This window comes from Amblyomma mixtum, chromosome 10 (genome assembly GCF_055824585.1).
Source record: "Amblyomma mixtum isolate Tamu chromosome 10, ASM5582458v1, whole genome shotgun sequence".
NCBI classification, from domain to species: domain Eukaryota; kingdom Metazoa; phylum Arthropoda; class Arachnida; order Ixodida; family Ixodidae; genus Amblyomma; species Amblyomma mixtum.
Window position 1 is genome coordinate 44,805,928 of NC_143021.1, and position 19,560 is coordinate 44,825,487.

Sequence of the window (19,560 nt, forward strand, 5' to 3'; positions counted from 1 at the left end):
CCCGCTTGGTGCGCTGCAGTCAAATGGGCCGCTGGGCCCTATGGGAGTGTCCGCTCTTTACCAATATCTTTCTCTATGGCTACACCAAGGTGGATGTAGAATGGTGGCGAAGGCTGGAGAAGCGTTTGCGGGACGGCAGGCTGGAAACGCTGATTGGTCGATGGGATGCGCTTCTCCGTGACGTTTTTTGACTTCGCCCTCGTTCTCAACCGGACGTGGCGTCAGCGCGCCTTTCTCGACCTCTCCCTAGAGCGCCTGGGGAATCGCTAGGTGCACCCGCCGCGCCGCGCGTGCGTGGTGAGCGGGCATGCCGCATTCGTTTCGTGATCCTCGGCGCGCTCGTTTCGAGGCGTGTGCAGCTATGGCGTTCGTGCGTGGTGCGCTCGGCGGCGACAGCCAGCTGAAATTTCTGTGCAGTTTTTGCTTGCGGCTTTCGCCGTTTCCCCAGGAGCACGTGGCTAGTGTCGTGCTCGTATTTAAAGTTTTTGCCGCGGCACTACAAGGATCCGCATCAGGCGCGCTTTGAGGACCGCCGTTTGACAGCTACGCTGACGCGCTTGTCGGGGGTGCGCATTCTCAACCCTGAGGTAAGGACTGAACTACATTGTCTCAAGTTTTCTCGTGCATTGAGGACTCACCAAATTGCGGTGCTTGTAACGAAACTTTTTTTTTTTTTTTGCAGCGTCGTTCCCTGGATATGCTTCTCGGAAGCCGATGTCATTGTTCGCCGCGGACGCTGGGCCTACTGCTCGCCGCCACGCCGCTGTAGGTTGACGTTGAAGAGCTGCTCCAAACGGCCCTTTTCAGGGCCGCTTCATTGCTTCCTGGAAGATTGCGGGCATCAATCTCGCGGCCGTGTTCCCTCTCTTTGTCGAAATCGGCGCCAGACATCAGAACCCGCGCTAGGCCTCGTTGCAGGGTTAAACGAGTGCAGTGTGGCTTTAGAGAAGTTATGACTTGCGCTTAGTCTATCTATATCATTCATTCAGTGCAGTGTGCCTTTGCTTCTTTAGCGACTTCTCACGCCTTGTCGAAATCGGATTTAAAGCTCACGCCACGCCTCGTTGAATGGGTTAACCGAGTGCAGCGCCTAGCTTTGTTTTTGTGTTCTAACCTGTAAGCAGTGCACCTTTCTTCGCTCCTTACTTTTGTTCTTTTCAGTCGTTTCCTGAATCCGTCGAAAGAGCCAGGCTTGCCGGATGGTTGTTCGCCGTGAATGGAACCACGAGGCGATCGCATCTGCATACACAGCACGACTTTGTTCCCTCGTGTTTTTTTTTTTACCAAGGATTGCTTCGACAGCTCGTGCAAAACGAGGACTGCGCACGCCGTGTCGTCGCTGCTTAGTGAAGAGGCACAAAACGGATGTCGTCCTTACTAAAGGCCCTTCTCGGGGCCACCTCAGTGTTTCCTGGCAGACCACGCGCTTTCCGCCCTGTGCACATGTTCCCCTCATTTCCAATCATTTGTAAGTTGCATATCAATGAATTAATAAATCAATCAATGCACTTTATTTACCAGAAAAATCTGGCTGGTCACCCTGGGCTAAAAGCTGTGCACACAGCTTGACAAGGCCCAGGGGACCATTAGATGACAGTTTTGAACGTAGGAAAAACAAGTTGGTACTTTAAAAGAACATGGAAAGTACACCAAACAATATAAGAGATAAACATTACAATCGCGCATTACAGTAAAGAAAAAGAAAACACTTTGACAGCAGACATACAGTATCAATTTACACTATAATACATACAAAAATCACGACATTCAGCATTATGGCACGAAATATAAGAACAGCACATAAAGCAAAAAAGAGAATGCAAGTTACAATAGTACAGATAGATTAGCTGTTTACATTTGCATATGCATAAAATTAGTCCTCGTCTCCTTGGGCCTCCTTCAAATCCTGCAGAAGGCTTGAATTTGCAACTGCTAATATCAAAGAAGATTTAGAAGAACTTCAGTTTGGGATACACGGTGCATAGTACTTGAGAAAACAAACAATAGCGCCTACAATGACACACACAGAAGAATAACTATGCAGCACAAGCGCTATCCTGCGCTCTACAGTATGGAACTGTGACTGAAAAATGAACCTTCACGTCAGTGAAATATGAGCCTTTAGGCTGTCTACAAATTGTTATTACAGAAAGAAAGAAATATTAGTGAATGTTGTGTGAGAGGCTTGCATATTACTCTGTTCGTTTATTTATTTATTTACCCCTCCAGGCCAGTGGCATTACACAGATGTTAGGGTGGGCTTGTCTAAAAGGAAAATAAAATAATAGAGCCCGGCCCGCACCGCTTAGAGCACAACGGGCTAGTGGCATTACACAGGGGGAATGGTAAATATACTAAAACTGAGAGAAAAATACAGTTGATTACATGAACATTAAACAGCGCCTGAATATACAATGTTAGCTAGTGCTACGCGGAACTGCTCGTAATTTTCAGTGCCGGCAACTTCTGCGGTAAGGTGGTTCCAGTCGCATGAGGTTCGCGGCAGGAATGACTGCGAGCAGCATTTTCTGTTGCATGACATACTTCCAACTTTGTGATCATGATCAATGCGGCGGGATACAGAAATTGTACGGGGGATGAGGTGATCACGAAGAGCGGGATGATGGTACAGCTTGTGGAACAGGGTGATACGAAACACTTTTCTACGCGATGTCAGTTATGGGAGGCAGATATTAGACTTCATAGCTGTGCGGTTGTAGTTAACAAGAATTAAACGCACAGAGTTATTTTGCACCAGCTCAAGATCATTAATGAAGTCATGAGCAGGGTGCCATACACGTGTTGCATGCTCGAGTTTTTATCGTATTAGTGTTTGATAAAGCAGTAGTTTCAAATTGGAAGGAACGTTAAAGAAGTTGCGACGTAAGTAGCAAAGCATGCGATTAGCATTTTCAATTATGTTCTCGGTATGAAGAGACCAGTGAAGATAATAAGTAATGTGGACGCCGATGCACTTATATGATGAGGCTGATTCCAACGAAATGTTATCGATGTAGTAGTGAGGTGGGACGGAAGTTTTTCTAGATACACGCATGACTTTGCATTTGTTCATATATAGCTGCATTCACCATTCTTCGCACTGAAGTCAGTGGCGGTCTCGTCAAGTAGTCCCCTGCTTTGTACGTTCACCTTGTTAGCGGCTGTCTTATTTCACACAATTCCACGTTCTACACGTTGATAGGTATCGTGTTCCTGCCTTGGTGGTAGTGGTTTATTTAAAAAAAAAAAGGAAGCAAAAGAGTGTTGCCGGCTGCGGCAATTGCTATCTAATATCTTAAGCACCCGAGCTGCAGCCGGCGGAAACGACAGGGAAAGGGAGAGGATAGTAAGGAGAAGTATAGAGGGGAGCGACAGCAAGAAAGGACAGGGGAGAGCTTTGTACACCATTTACAAAATACAAAAGTAATCAAGTTCCCGCCACCGTTGTCTTGCCATGCCGCCGGCGCGGCGGCGACGGCGGTGCCATTTACCTGCGGTTGGGGTGGCCAGCAACCTCGTCGGCGGGGGAGGGGGGGAAGGGAGCCACCCATTCATGGCTTTATCCCACCATGGGACACAGCGACGCCAGCGAGGGGACCATCCCTTTCTGGCTTGACAAGGAGCGCCGACCAGCCGCCTTGAAGGAGGGGTCTGAGGGCGGAACAAAGCCACTTCCCAGAACTGATAAATGAAGGCCGCTAACCCCACTGGTGAAATGTCCGGGCAGGTGCTTTGACCTTAGTGGACATGTCGTGGCAATTATCTCAGACGTCGACTCGTTTCCCCTGGTATCGAAATGAATATTGCTCGCGTAAACGTTAACATTCAAAGATTGAGTAATGGTATAACGTCTATACCTTTCGCCATTTATTTTTCAATAACAAAGCGCAAAAAAAATTTTGTGCAAATAAAATGAAAAATCGTTGTTTCTATTTTTTCTTTTTTTATATACAGCAGTCTGTCCGCTCCCCCTAAAACCACTCTCTGTGACCGCCACTGACTGAAGTAATGTAAGGTTGTTAGTGTTGGTTATTTCTCTAAAAATGACGCAAACATCAGCGAATAGGTGAATATGAGAATCCATAAGAGAGCGGGGATCATTAATGTTAGATCAGGAACAGTAGCTAGGGTCCAAGAACTGAACCTTGTGGAACTCCGGAAGACACCTCTGTAAAACAGGTGTTATAACCGTAAGCAATAACTAATTGTGAGCGATTAAGTAGACATTCAATCCATTTCAATAAGTTACAGTCAATATTAAGATGTTTTAGTTTGTGAGCCAAAAGGTTGTGACATACATCGTCGAAAGCCTTTGAAAAATTCAGAAATATACAGCCAGTTAGTGATGATAGGTCTAGAATACAGTGCAATGCATGTGTAAACTATATTAACTGTGTTTCGCAAGAGTAAAGTTTTCGAAAACAATGTTGCGCTGACATAAAAAGTTGTTCAATGAAAGGAAGTTAACAAGGTTGGTGAATATTATATGTTTGAACATTTTGGGTCAAGTATTGGTAAGGGATATGGGACGATAATTAATAGGGGATGCTTTGCTGCCGGATTTGTAGACTGTAACCACCTTTCCGATCTTCCACTCAGTAGCAGCGTTGACTGGTCAATGCTGGAAAAGTTTGGTTAGTATAATGGGCGAATAAGCTGCAGTGCTTTTTAAGTAACGCAGTCATAACCCGGAGCGGAATGAACACTGAGTCCATCAATAAGCTTATTCACACCAGTAGGAGCAACAGTTATAGGTGGCATGAAAACATAGTTGAAATGGTGAGTTGTAGGCATATGTATACATCAGATATGGGTGTAAAGTTGTCAGTGATTACGCGGTTAAGAATCGTGACGCGAACGTCGGAAGGGATGAGGTCGCCTAACGGGTCAGATAACGCAAAACTATCGTCGGTGGAAGGATTAATGACCCGCCAGAATTTTTGACATTGGTGGTTACATGTGAGTGGAAGTGCTTTTAGCGCTTTTGAGCGCCTGAACATACATGTTGGAAGCCGCTGAATACGAAGTCCGATCGCTCACTAGTTGGCGAGAACTTTGCGATGCGGTAGAGGCTTTCTTTTTGTTAGATAAACGTTTAATGTGATTATTACACTAGGGAGCTATTGAGTGGGTGGTAGCAGTGCGTTCAGGAGTGTATTGTTCTGTGAGTTGGGTGATTATAGCTGTGAACATGCTCCAGTTGGTTTGAATGCTGCGGACACCAAAGCTATGGGAAAGCATCGATAAAAAAAAATAGTTCATTATTTATCGCCTGAAAATTTGCTCCATTGTAGTCTCGTATTATTATTTTTTTTCTTTTTGTTAGTGTTCGGAGTGGCTAGATTAATGTCATAGTGCATTAGCAAGTGGTCGCTGATGCCTGGCAGGTATGTAATAGGTGAGACTATGTCAGATCGATTTGTCAGGATTAAATCTAGCGTATTAGCCGCGTTGGCTGTTATAGTCCCTTGTGAGCACAAATGCACTAACAAGAATACTGAGCGCACATCTAAAAATTCGCGACTTCGAGACGAGAACGGGGACATTAAAGGGGAGTTGGTATCCCATGTTATCTTCGAAAAAATTAGATCGGCAAATAAAACAATACTGAAATAGATCATGGTGCTTTGTTTTTAAGTGTTTCCATAAAAAAGTATGGCAACAGATAAGGAAAGGCTTAGGTGATCGTGATCGAGGAGGTTAGACTGAATTATAGTGCAACAGCTTGAAACAGGTCTTCACATCATTCATATATACTAGAACATTGCAGGAGCCCGGACAAAGCAAAATTACACAAATTACGTTTGAATAGAGATTATGGCAGGAAAGTGGATGAAATATAGCTAAAAGAAGAATTGTGAACCGAAGCAAAGTATGTAATGAGCCAGAAATATGCATATCAAAGAAGACACTGCACTGAGAAAATGGACAGCATGAAATAAATGAGCAGCACAAGTGCAGCGTACAGGCCTTTATCAAAGAATTTATTTTTTGTTTATTTACCACGTCCTGGTAGTGTTAGCTCCATAAAGCATTATCAAAATTATCACAATTTTCAGTTTTATTTGCTTAGGAGAACGTTAGAGCAATAAGAACTTGGCTCATAAATGCACCTCAAATATTGCCATAAATCATCGTACTCTTCGTCCTGGGCCACAAGAGCTGGGGCTTCATGAGATAATTATTACGGTGCATTAACGAAAATTTCAACATGCCGTCAGCATGCAAAGATTTTATACTGGCGCTGAAAAACCCGCATTTTTTTAATTTTCGCTGGCAGGAGGGAGTAACTTTCTTGACTGCGCTGCTTTCTTCCTAAGCAAATGAAAGACGTGTATGCCGAGCAAAAACAATTCGAAAATATGTAGCGTAAGATATAACACTAATGCACTGTGAAGCTTGATGCCTTATTGGTCCAGTAGAGTGGAGAGCTGGGCGAGTTAATTGGTTCACGATTGTAGAAAGAAAACCAGCGCAAAAGACGGGGACACAGAACTCGGAACACAGAATACAGGAACACAGAACACAGCGTCGTCCTGTGTTCCTGTTGTGCGTCTCCGTCCTTTGCCCTTGTTTTTTTTTTCCTTAATTGGCCATGCACTTGTGGCAATTTAAGTGCACTTCCTGTGAATTTTGCACAAAAGTAGTGTATTTTTGCATTCACCTTTTTTACACGCTGAGTTGTTTTATCTTTTGGTCACTTCAGAAGGGAGGAGTTAGTATAGAAGTAATTTACTTGGAGAATACAAGGAAATATATCTTGCGATGAATTTTCTCATATTTTAATTCTGCCTGATGGGAATGCATTACGCGCCATACGGTGTTACTCACAACCAAACGCCCAAGGCTCTAAGTTGGGCAAAGCATGTATCATATATGTGGAAGTGCGAATATGGCTGTGGTGCGCTGGGCGTCTTGCATGCACAGCAGGAAGTGATTTGTGTCTAGACCATCCAGGAGGGCATGTACAAGGACGGGAGGATAGTACAAACGCTAAAAAAAAAAAAGCTAGCTGGGGCTAGAAACGCATTTTTCGTTCTAGCAAGTACCAACGCTGGGGCAAAGCAACCAGTTTTGGGCGCCTTGTAAGAAGAAAGGATGGTCTGGGAAGCGGAGGCAGGGCTGCGTACGGCGCACGCGAGGTCGCGGGGTCACGGAGTAGCGCTGCAGCAGCACATCGGGAAAAGGTTAAATTCTTCCACTCGCCACTCGCAGCGCACCGCAGAGCCGGCAGCCTTCTCTCTTGTCCGCCTACCCGGCAGGTTCCGGCCGGGGAGACGGACAATAGTCGCGGGCGAGAGCGAAGGAGGGGGGGGGGGGGGGGGGGGGGCACCACATGAAAGGCATTAGAAGAATGTCACTGGCGCCTCCACTACGGCTCAGCTTGTACTATTCTGGCGCAGTGCTGCGTTTCGCCGTAATCGCTTGTCAGCAAAGTGAACACAGCACCGTGCCTTCCCGTGAATAGTACAAGCAGGGACGTCGCGGCCACATCGGCATTCGCAGTATAGCGCCGCCCTGTCGCTTATTTGCTCGCTTATCCTCTAACAAGTCAAAAAGTCTTCCTGTTGTGGCACGCCATCCATGGCTTACGACACCACGTCTGTCATTCCCTTTCATACTTCAAGCGTTTCTCTTGCTATGGAAGTATTAGCCGTTGCGGCCACCAATTCAAGCAGCGAGAAAAATTTCAGCGCCGCAGGATTCGTAATGAAAGAGCGCCGCTCTTGTTTCGATCAAGCCATCATCAATGAACAACTTGCATATTTAGAGTGATAAATCTATACCTTTATGCGTTGTGTCTTGTGTATAATCCCAAACTGTGATCTGGAATGCGAGGTCAAAATTTGAATGTCATTGAAATAAACTCATTTTCCTGAAATTCTCTTTTTGTGTCGTCGCCGCTTTGCAGGTCGGGCCGAGCACGAGCGTGCTCAGGGTCCTTCAGTGTCGGGCCGGGCTTCCTGTCGGTAGGTTAAGTCCCGGGCCGGGCGCGGGTTCGAAATTGCGGCCCGTGCACAGCTCTATTCAGAAACCTAATCACATTTCCTTTTGTGAAAAAAGAGCTATGTGCAGAGTTTAAATGGTGCAAGTATGAAGCTACAATGAAGTCAATTACCAAACACATCGAAACATCAGTTGTGATGCCTGAAAAAAGATGTACTGCAACATATAAATACTCAAGTCTCGATAAGCAGGAATACTGAAGGGGAATAAAAAGTTTTCTTTTGTTCGGGCTCACGCACCTGCTACAAACATATTCTTTATACATAGCAATAAAACTTGAAATAACTGTTTAAGAAGCCTTTTGGTCAAAGTATAGCTAAGTATGACTGAAAGGAGTCCGCAAGAAATGCACGGAAGCAGGCATGCAGTGTGACAGCGCAGCGCGACAGGTGCGCTTTTTAATCTCGCGCGCGCACTGAAGAACATGGGTTTATGGTTATGAGGGACGCCGTAGTGAAAGGGGTTCGGAAATTTCGACCACCTGGGGTTCTTTAACGTGCACTGACATCGCACAGTACACGGGCCTCTAGAATTTAGCCTCCATCGAAATTCGACCACCCCGACCGGGATCGAACCCGCGTCTTTCGGATCAGCGGCCGAGCGCCATAGCCACTGAGCCACCGCGGCGGGTCGAAAGACATGACGGGGACACGCCGAGGAGACAACGCTGCAGCGCACGCTGCCTCCTCGCCTCTCGGCTCCTCGCGAGCAGCCCCGTCCGCTGACGAGCGGTGGCGGGGGAAAATCTAGGGAAAACATGCCTGTCCCCAACCGGACATGACGTCATTAAATATCACGTGACCTATGACGTCACGCGTATGACGTCATATTTTTTTGACCAATCAGCGTTTCCAGCCTGCCGTCCCGCAAACGCTTGTAAGGCTGGGCCCAAAAACGGTTTAGCGCGACTGCAGCACAGCCACTTTGGGCGGCCGAAACACTTATATAATTAAATTTAAAAGCACAGATAAAAATGCTACAAAACAACAAAAAGAAATGAATATTTTAATGCCACGTTTTATAAAATAGGTAAACTATTTTAGCTAATCATTACGCCGAATTTTGTGATTATTTTCAACGCTCTTGTTGCGCCCTCTGCTGATGAGTGTGCGGTGCATTTGCAGCGCGACTTTGCAGGCCTTCTTTCGGTACCCGGCCACCATGCCGGCCACTGTGGCTGCGGGCTGCGGGAGCTTACGAAGCGATTTTTTATCTCCAGCTGCCTGCTATGGCGCGCCTTGGAAAACGTGCAAATTAAGCTCGCCGGTCTCGAAATGGCACTTTAAAAACTTTTTGTCGTCCTTGCACGTCGCCTCTCTATCACCGTTTGCCAAGATCTGCACCCCGCTGCACCGCTGCAGCGTTTCCTTCGGTGTACGGCCAGTGCGAAACTTTTTCCCGAGGCTTCGCGCTCATCTCTTCAAGCGCTTAGCTCTGCATTTCAAGATGAGCTTGCGGCATGTGAAGAAACTTTGCTCCGTGGCACATTGTGACAGCGTGGGTGGTACCGTGGGTGTCTTACCAAGACTACACCGCTTCCCTCTGGACTTTCGCAGGTGAGCTCTGGCCGTTGTCGTCTGCTCTAGATATGCTTTTGTCGGGCTTTCCGCGCATATCGTAGCTGTAACCGTTTCATGCGCACTTGGCTGCATGTTATCGGGATATTTTAGTAAATTGCAGGGCACGCACTTGCAGTCATAAGATGTGCAAAAGACACAAATCATTTGTCTTATTTGTAGCTAGTTTCGTGCAGCCGACTGTCACCAAAATCAAATTGATACCGGGCTCTCATGAGCAACCACGTGCCCTCTACTTGCCGCATGGTCAATTTAAAACCAACTGCCTAACAGCTCTGAGCATGACATTAATGGGTTTTGCAGCACCGTGAAGCCAATTTGAGGATCCCCTCGGAAATGACAGCATCGAAACTCAACCATATGTGTATGTGCGCCGCATTGACTGTGCCTTACCTGAATTCGGCCAGTAGTAGTTATTGCCGTTCTACGTATACATGACCGTCAATGTAGTTTTAAACTCATTCCGCTGCATCGCTCTCGTCACTCTTTGAGCATAGAAAAGCAGCTAGCCGCGTGGTATCAGGCGAGCGTAACCGCACTCTGAGGCTTGGCGCAAGCATTTTCTACCATAGTTATAACGTACTGCATTTAGGTGAAAGAAGTCTTGGCGTATTGACGTTTGAGTATATGGTATTCATTTGGGTGCCGTTGTATAACGTGGATGCTGCATCATGTACAGGTGCAAAGCGTGGGTGCAGTTCTGCCGGAACCTCAGCCTGGAGAAGACGCCGTGCCAGCTGCGAGACCTGAGGGCTTCTTCCAAGCACTTCGAATTGTTTGTGTATCTGCGGCCAGGATGGCTGCGTCTCGATGCTGTGCCTACTCGAGGAAGGAGTGGCTGTACTGAATGTCCTTGCACTTCAAACTGCACTTCATGTATATTTTAGTTTGATTAGAATTGCTTCAAATTACTTAGGTTAGCGACAAGAATGAGGTCTCGAGGTTGTGCGCAGGCCCTCTGTATGGTGTAATGCTCTAGCGATGTGCAGATTTGTTGATGCTAAAACTTGTTTTTAATATTCTCATGCAGGTGTAAACATAGCTGCTATATTCTTTCAGTTGAAGAAACGAAATGTGAAGAGTAATCCCTGTGTGCTGCATGGTCTGTGTTGATGCGCCTACTTATGTCTGTCATGTTTGCCTCAATGAAAGCTGTCGTAGCATTGTTTTCTATACTTTTCAATTTCCTACTTGGCGACGTTCGTGGAACTTCAGGGCTTTTTCCTATCCGCACTGTGACCATTGAGATGAATAGCCAGCTTAAAAAAACTACTGCTTGAGCTGCCTGTGATGCGCATTTTTTGTTGGCGTGCTTTATCACTGTATTTGTTTGGTTGCTGTAATAAACCATAAATATGAAAACCATACTTCCCGTACACTGTATTGCAAACTGTGCTTTGTGCATCATACCTTGATGTACTCAATAGTACTGGCACCAGTATTTTCACCAAGGTTTTCACTACGAATCATGCATCTTTAGCCAGCGTCTGAAACTTTCATTGGGTTCCCAATTGCACATTAACAAGGCCATAACTAGCAGGAACGCGAGCACATTTGACTGGAAAAGGTTGGTGCGCGCTGAAAGGCAACCTTCTAGAGATACCGGTTCGAAAATGCGGGTTCTATAAAAAGACCACTTTATAATTCGCGCCAAAAGCATACGTAAGCGGGACGTCATTCAACGTCACTCTTACGTAGGTTGCCCCCCGAAATGGGGGCGCTGGTGTGCCCCATGAGCCGCCATTCTTTGGACCAATGGGCGTCTATGGAGCCTTCGCTACCATGGTATATCTACCTTGGCTACACTCCTACACCTCCCTCTCCGCAAACACGCACCTAGACACAGACCGGCGCACAAGTGCGGTGAACCTTTTCCGACGCCAGGCGAAGAAAGACGACATTGCGACCGTACACCCGCCGTGTGGCCTTCGACACGCAGCTCAGCATCGCCGAGAGCGGCTTCATGTTTCTGTGCTTTGGTGAGGTGCGAAAGTTCGCTGATCAAAACAATCAACGCTTCTTCGCGTGTCGAAGCGCGGTTCCGGAGTGCCACCTTTTCGCGAGATTCATTTCAATGCATCGATCGCTCCGCGTAACGACACCAAGTTTGACGAACAAAATATCAAATGAGCGGTTATTTGCTGCATTTAAAAGCAATTTTAGATGCGTGCGTAACGTCACGACGCCAGGCATGTAGACTTTAACACGCAAGGCCGAGTGAGTGAGTGAGTGAAAGCTTTATTGTTAGGGGTGTGCGAATATCAAATTTTTCGAATACGAATCGAATACTTAGTTCCGAATATCGAATAATCAAGGACAGGCGCATTTAATCACCCCAGAACATCACAGTTCAACTATCGATGATTAAATGAACACTAAAGGTGTGTGTGGCTGCACAAAAAATATCAATGTCTCGAACATTATTCTTAGAAGAGTGGAAATATCAGAGAAGATGGCTAGTACACAGCATTGATTAAGGCTAGCTTGCCATCAGCACAAAAGCGCGCTGCTGGGATGACGTAAAAGGTTGTCTTGAAGGAAAACCAGCTGCACCACATGGTCAGGCAGTAGTAGTTCCCTTCTAGCTGAAACGACTCCTCCAGCCACAGAAAATGCCCTCTCACTTTGCACTGACCTAGCACGTATTGCGAGGTACTTCGTGCACAGCTCTGACTATACCAGCTTCGCAGGTATAGCCACAAAGAAGCTCACCAGCGCAGTCAGCTACGGCATGGCCCTTGGAGGAAGAAAGATTTTTCCTTCTGTGTAGGCGCCGCCATGTTGTTATGTATCTGTCGATAGGGCTTTGCGGACGGAAATGAATGCCGGTGCTCACAATGAATATTCGGCTAGATACCAATATTCGCCTCGGGTCGAATATTCGAAACAACACGAATACTTGGATTTCGAATCGAATTCGAATACTAAAAATATAATATTCGAAATATATTCGAAAATTTCGAATATTCGCACACTCCTATTTATTGTATCTTTCAAGGGATTCGCGGTTGTGAAGTCTCCGTCGTCTTCTCTGGCGCTGGCGACTTGAGGCTTCTCGTCAGCAAGGGTGGGCCCCTATTCCAAGGCTCCACTGAGTCGTGCTGCATCAGTCGCGTGCTGCACTAAGGCCCTTTGGGTCGCGAGCTCGCCGCTGGTGAGCCGACTCTCCCATTGCTCCGCACTCGGGTGTTCGTGTTGGTTGAATGCCTTGTTGCGTTCGCATTCCCACGTGATATGATAAAGTTTAGGTATGGCATCGCACCAAGGGCAGGTGGCTCTGTATTGTGTCGGGAACATCTTATTAAGTATGTGTAGGTTAGGAAAGGAGTTGGTCTGTAATCTGCGCCAGCCGGTCGCTTCCTCCTTTGTTAGGGCTTTGTGTGGTGGTGGATATCTAATTCTAGCTCCCCTATGCAAGTGCAAGGTCTCTGCGTATCCCCCCTCGCAAGCCTGTAGGCGGAGCTCCGGAGCATTTGACTGCCCTGCTCGGAATGCGTTACCTCGAGCTAGGCTGTCTGCCCTTTCGTTCCCCACTATGCCCGCGTGGCCCGGGATCCAGATTAGGTTATGCCTGGGTTTCTCCTCGGCGGAGGTTACCCCGCTGAGTATTTTAAGGGCTGTTCTGCTGATCCTGCCCCTCGTGTAGTTCCTACACGTCTCCTTCGAGTCCGTCAGTATGTTGAGAGATCGGCCCGTTCTGTAGCCTTCTGCTGCCGCCACCGCAACGGCAATCTCTTCGGCCTCCGCTGTGCCGGCGACCTTTGCCGTGGCACACGTGATCATGTTTCCTTCCTTGTTTACCACTACCGTCGCGGCTACGCGTTCTCTCTCGCGCGGATATACGGCAGCGTCCGTGTATACGATGTTGTCTAACTGGGCTAGCGTTCTCTCCACGTACTCGGCCCTCGCTTTTCGTCTGTTTTCGTGAAGATTGGGGTCCATGTTTTTCAGCAATGGTCCTACGTTAATAGTTTTCCTAAGGTGGTCCGGTACGTCCGCGTATCTGTCTACCAGTCCGCTCGTGTCCCGACCCAACCTTCTTAGGAGCGCTCGTCCCGTGGGGGTGCCTCTGAGTCTCGTGGTTTGCGTTCCCAGCAGAGCTTCGGCGAGCTCGCTGAAGGTGTTGCTGATGCCTAGCTGGAGCAACTTTTCGTTCGACGTGTACTTGGGTAGGTGCAGAGCAGTCCTGTACGCCTTCCTGAGAATGATGTCGGCTTACTCTCTTTCCGCCTTGGTCGTCGCGTGGTACGGCAGGGAGTACGTGACTCGGCTGACAATTAGGCTGTTAACTAGCTTGAGAGTGTCTTCTTCTCTCATTCCATATCTTTTTTGGGAGACTCTGTTGATCATACGGCCCACCTGCTCCGCCGCCTTACTCAGCAGGCTGATGGTGTGGCTGCATTTCCGGCTTCCTTGCAACCACATGCCCAGGATCCTTATCATGCAAGGCCGAAAGCCCGTCCACCACCACCGAGAAACACTCGTGTAAGGAGATAGCGCCACCCAGCGTCGTTCGTGAGGAGAAGAAGACAAAACACGAGGAGCGCGTGCGGAGGGGAACGCCGGGACAGGTAGAAGAGGATTACGGGGCGGAGAAGAGAAGAGCGCGGTGGGCGACGGACGTGGACGAGTTCTGCTGGCTCCCCGAGTTCCGGGCTTGGGCCTCAGCCGCAGACGTCCGGGCCACCAGACCTGGACATCCATCGTCGAGACCTCAACCACCAGGCCCAGGCGCCACTCTTCTCCATCCATCCGTCAGCTGCTCCACACAGGCCGCCTCTGGCGCCTACGTGACTTTTCTGGGATACCAGACCTGGGAACCGTGCTGGGAGCCCACAAACGCCGACGCTGCGGTAGCGTTGCATCGACATTGGAACGCCCAGAGACTCCCTGACTGCCCGACACCCAGCCAGTCCTCCCCGCTCGTTGCTCGAATAAGAGACAAGTAGTGTGACTTTCCTCTTTGACTTTCTTTTTCCTGTATTTTTCGTAAGCACTTTGTTCTGTTCTGCCGTGTGTTTTTCCCGTGCTTTGTTGCCTTGCTCTCTTGTTCCTTTCCTTTTTTCACTCTCATAATGAAATTGGTATCCTTTCCTATAAAAGCCGCCTCGTTTATTGTTTGTACTTTTGTATTTGTGTAAAATAAGACCTGCAATCCCACAGATCCTCACAACTCAGGCCCCTAGCAACAACGACGCTAACGACGCCGTACGCCGTTGCTAGTGGCCCGAGTTTTCTTAGCAACAACGACAACGTTGCTAGTGGCCCGATTTTTTAAGCCTAAATTTTGACATCACTTCCGCCACATTCTTGCCAATGCATTGGGAATACGAAGGGCCTCTCCTTAGTTTTCCTTCCTCCATGACACGAGACAACACCGAGCTGAACAGATGAGGCTTCATACTTGCTGTGTGTAGCGACGTCCTGTCATCTGCTAGTGTTGTCCCATTGAGATGCAATGGACCCTTATTTTTTAAACGTCTTTCCCGAAGACTTTGCTGGTCTTCTCGCTCAGTTGACGGCGCAGCAGGTAGGCATTGTCATGGGAAAAAACGAGAACGGCGAAAAGACGAAATGCTAAGTGGGAAAACAAAACTGAAACTGAAAAGCCGTGTTGTCCGACTTCGTGCACTGCCAAAGGCTGACTTCCGGGAAAAGGCGCTTACTTCCGGTGGTCTGGACGCGCGCGCTCGCTCTCTCATCGCCGCAACGTGTTGTTGTTAATTGTTAATTAAAAGACTAGCGCATAAAACTAGCCTTGATTGCCGCAACGTGACCTTGACAGCAAGACGTGCGAAGCATGAGGCACGTAGCAGACCTTCCATCCACAAGCTAAACACAGCGACAAAACCATGACAAAATTACGACAAACTTTAACGGCTAAAGTGGTGAAAGGTGAAAGCCTGAGTGCTGCATTCTGCCACGCGATTGTTCACTTCACATTCTGTTGGTGCATTAATTAACTGCCAATTAATGACGCTTAAAGGGGTTGTGAAAAGAAAATGAAGCTGCCCGGTTTTAATTTTTACTGCTTCCATAAACATTAGACATGCTGATTCCGAAATATTTCGACTCAATATTGAGTCTGCATTTAATAAAGCCCATTCGAAATCGCTGCCTTTTTGTGCTCATGAAACGACCATGCGCCGCCGTCGGCTGGCACGCGCACTACTCGTAGGGACCCTACTACTCGACTACGTCATTTTAAGATCTTCAGAAACGTACAGATATCTTCATTCCTTCATGGAAAAGGATGGTGAAACGCGCGTGTCAGCATCCACATAGGGGGGCTATATCGCTCGTGACACGCAGATACCCACGTGACAACATAATTAAACAAAAGGGCGCATAAAATCGACATAAACTTTTTATAATATTCAGTTATAGCTTAAATACTCACCTATAATAGTACAAGTGTTGGGTTTTGTTTTAAAATTTGGTTGAAATGTTTTTAAAGCGCACGAGTTGAGGCGACTCAGACGAGGCGGCGGCCATGGCTTGCGGCGGAGTTCGTACCGATGAACTGCAGGAAATTAATTGAATTCGGTTCGACGGCATTAAGATCGCCCATACGTAGATACTCGATCGATACTGCGATGGGTCCTCGATCGGCCCCATCGCAGTGAAGACAGGTCTGCACCAAGGGTGTCTGTCGTCGCCACTCGTATATTCTAATGGCGAGCATGGAGCGAGAGCTGCTTAGGTCGCAGAATGGTTCAGCTGGCATGGATGACGACCGCCGCGGACAATCTAGAACTGCCTGCGGAATACCCCCCAAGGATTTGCGATTTCTGCTAAACAACTGCGAGAATGTAGTTACTCGTCTGAACCCGTGGCTCAGTTCCAAGAAGACTGGTTTTCTGTTTGGCTGGAACCAACACGGCGGACTAAGAATTAACCCTGGAAAATAAGACCTTCGCCCAGAGTTTATAGTTCCTATGCCTGGGAGTGGAGATGCACGCTGGAAATCCGTTACGGCCTTCACAAGGCTACCGACAGGCTGCCTTTACCTTCCATGGCGCCGATTTGATCAGGCGCTATGCTGAATGTGTGGGCAAGCAGACACTGCGAAACACTTGGCTCTCTCCTGCCAAGGCCTTTTTAAAAAAGTCCACCGCGGATGACAAATTCTACAGGCGTTTGGGTCTCCATTTCCCACCCAGCTAGAGGAACTGGATCGTGATCACAGCAGCAAACGTAATGTCCGAGCCCCAGTGGAGACCATCGAGAAGCACCTTGCTGGATGGTGGGTGCTGTGTACCGACGATACTAGGAGCACCTCAATAAACACTGGTTGGGGGTGTCATGTGGCAGCAGTCACTGAAATGGCCACCAAGCTTACGATGTGCTGCTGTCTGCTGTTCCAGTTGTGTGTGTGTGTGTGTGTGTGTGTGTGTGTGTGTGTGTGTGTGTGTGTGTGTGTGTGTGTGTGTGTGTGTGTGTGTGTGTGTGTGTGTGTGTGTGTGTGTGTGTGTGTGTGTGTACACACACACACTCTGGCTGGGCACCACAGCAGCTGTGCCCATCTGATTCAAAAAGGACAAGGCCACAGTCATCATCAGGCTGTCACGACTAACTCAGCTCTCCACTGTTCCACAGGGGGGAAAGAATTATCATGCAGGATCTGATTTGGCGTGCATAGCAGTTTAATGGAGCGCAATGTCTAGCTACATACAGGGCTTCGATGGCGCACTGCGCTCGATGCCACTGTGATGCTTCAAGCTATTGAAAGCAAAGAAAGTTCCGTGTGCCCGCCCCTCAGTATTGTTTTTTTTTGGGGGGTGTTATGAAGAATCCGTGACGCCTTCAAATACGAAAGACCTGAAGTGCTCTGTAGCCAGACTGTTTGTCTGGCTTCCATTGGTTACTGTCACATAAAGCGATGTGCATATCTGCGCATGTTTCTGTAAATAAGCTCTCCAGCAGTGTGGCCTGGAATAAAAGTCTCCAACTTTTGTTTTTCAAACGAACAGATCAGCTTCGATGACCAGTGCTCTAGAGCACTATGCTGTCGGCACAGCCGATCACACCTCGTGTTAAAGTACAACACACTCTTGCACTATGCACTGCATATTGTCATCTTCATCAGCTTCCAGGCGTGAATAGATCGGATCACCTTAGCCTCGATCAGAGCTTAACCTAGTCTTAATATCCTTGCCAGACTTGCCGACGACCTAGCAAAACAAAACCATGAGCCAATCAGGCTAAACACATGCTTTCACATGTCTGTTCAGGTGAACTATGCGAAAACCCCTACCGCCGCGGTGGCTCAGTGGTTATGGTGCTCGGCTGCTGACCCAAAAGATGCGGGTTCGGTCCCGGCCGCGGCGGCTAGAATTTCTTTGGAGGAGAAATTCTGGAGGCCCGTGTACTGTGCGATGTCAGTGCACGTTAAAGAACCCCAGGTGGTCGAAATTTCCGGAGCCCTTCACTACGGCGTCTCTCATAGCCTCTGTCGCTTTGGGACGTTAAACCCCATAAACCAAACCTATCCTTCTTCGTCTAGAATTAAATCATTATTTCTTGTCTGACAGAGTGAGAACTGCAGTTGGAAATGGTGCATTGTATATCTTGGTTGCACATATGAGGATATATGCACTGATGTAAAATGTGTAAACTGTGTGCAGATAGCTTTGGGTTCTGTTTTTCGAAATGCTCGAGCTGATTCTTGTAGGATATTAACAGGGTAAAGATATGTACCGCATTTTCCTAGGTTTGTCTTTGCAAGTTTTTTTCTTTCTCGAGTCCTTTTTGCAAAATCGTTTTTCCTGCTGCTGTTCTATCTACTCCTCCAATTTGAACCACTAGGTCAGCGGCCTTACCGCGGCATGTGGCTAGGTCAGTATGACTTCAGTCAAGGAGAAATTCAGAAATCCTCAATTGCTGGGCATTGCACGTGCACCCTAAAGAACCCCAGCTGGTCAAAGTTAATCTGGTGTCCACCGCTATGGTGTTCCTAATAGCTCACGCGTCGCTGAGGGATGTTAAGTCACATAGTTTACAAATAAATTTTTTTTGCAATTTCTAGGGAGCTCAAGTTAGTCTTGTGTCTCTTAACGTATATTTCCCTCCATAGGAGAGTAGGGAGACATTTACACCCATTCGCGCTTAATTGTTATATACGGTGGGTGAGTGGTGCCATAGGTAGAGCACAAAAGTGCATGGGAACACTTAATTTCCTCATCCTCATTATCCTTTGAAAGGATAGAGCAGACCAAAGAAAACGCCTGAAACATCTGGGTTCTAAGGCACTTTAGCTGAGCCCCAGAGCCAAAAATAGTGTGCTGATATGACTTATTTTGCAGTTCTTACAGTCACTTCAGTATGCCTGCAGTGCCAAATTTAAGATAAGAGCGTTGCTCGGTTGGCGGAAAGACTTGGGAAAGCTGAAGAAAAAGGCTACGCCTTCCCATCAGGGGCACCAGGAAGAGACACAGAAGAAGGTCGTGTCCATCTGGGTATCTGCACGGTGTCTCTCATCGTCTAGGAAAGATCGCAGCGTGACACAATGTGCAGGTGGTGTTCTCCGCAATTCATAAAGTTTAGAAAGTGTTTGCTGCAGTGAATAAGAGGCTGGTACCTGCCTCTTCCAGAAAGGAGCTTCAAAGGTGCACTGTGTCACATGCAGACAAGTTCATTAGCTGCAAAGAAGGGGTGGTGTGTAGGGTTCCTTTGTAATGCGGAAAGATTTAGTCAAATGGCTAGGTGCTGAAACGTCAGATTGAAAGAGTGCGAAAAATTCCTTCACAAGGAAAAAATCCCCTTCTTCTAACCTTGTGCTACACTGCTACGAATGCAAAGAACATGAAGATCATCTTTGCGTGCGGGACTTACATAACACGTCGATAGCATGCAAGAGTAGTAACCAGATAGGCAGGGAAATTTTCAAAGGATATTGCATGGCTAAGAGCTCGTACACTTGTGTAGCAAAACCATCTGTTGCTTTGCAGAGAAACGAGACAGCATTCCTTAATAA

At 47.5% G+C, this 19,560-nt stretch overlaps 1 long non-coding RNA gene across 1 annotated transcript in view; it reads left to right on the top strand.

Annotated features, from left to right (window-relative positions):
* The window catches only part of LOC149325678 (uncharacterized), a 60,291-nt gene that overhangs the window by 28,248 nt on the left and 12,483 nt on the right, over positions 1-19,560 (top strand). The gene's annotated exons all lie outside the window — the stretch shown is intronic.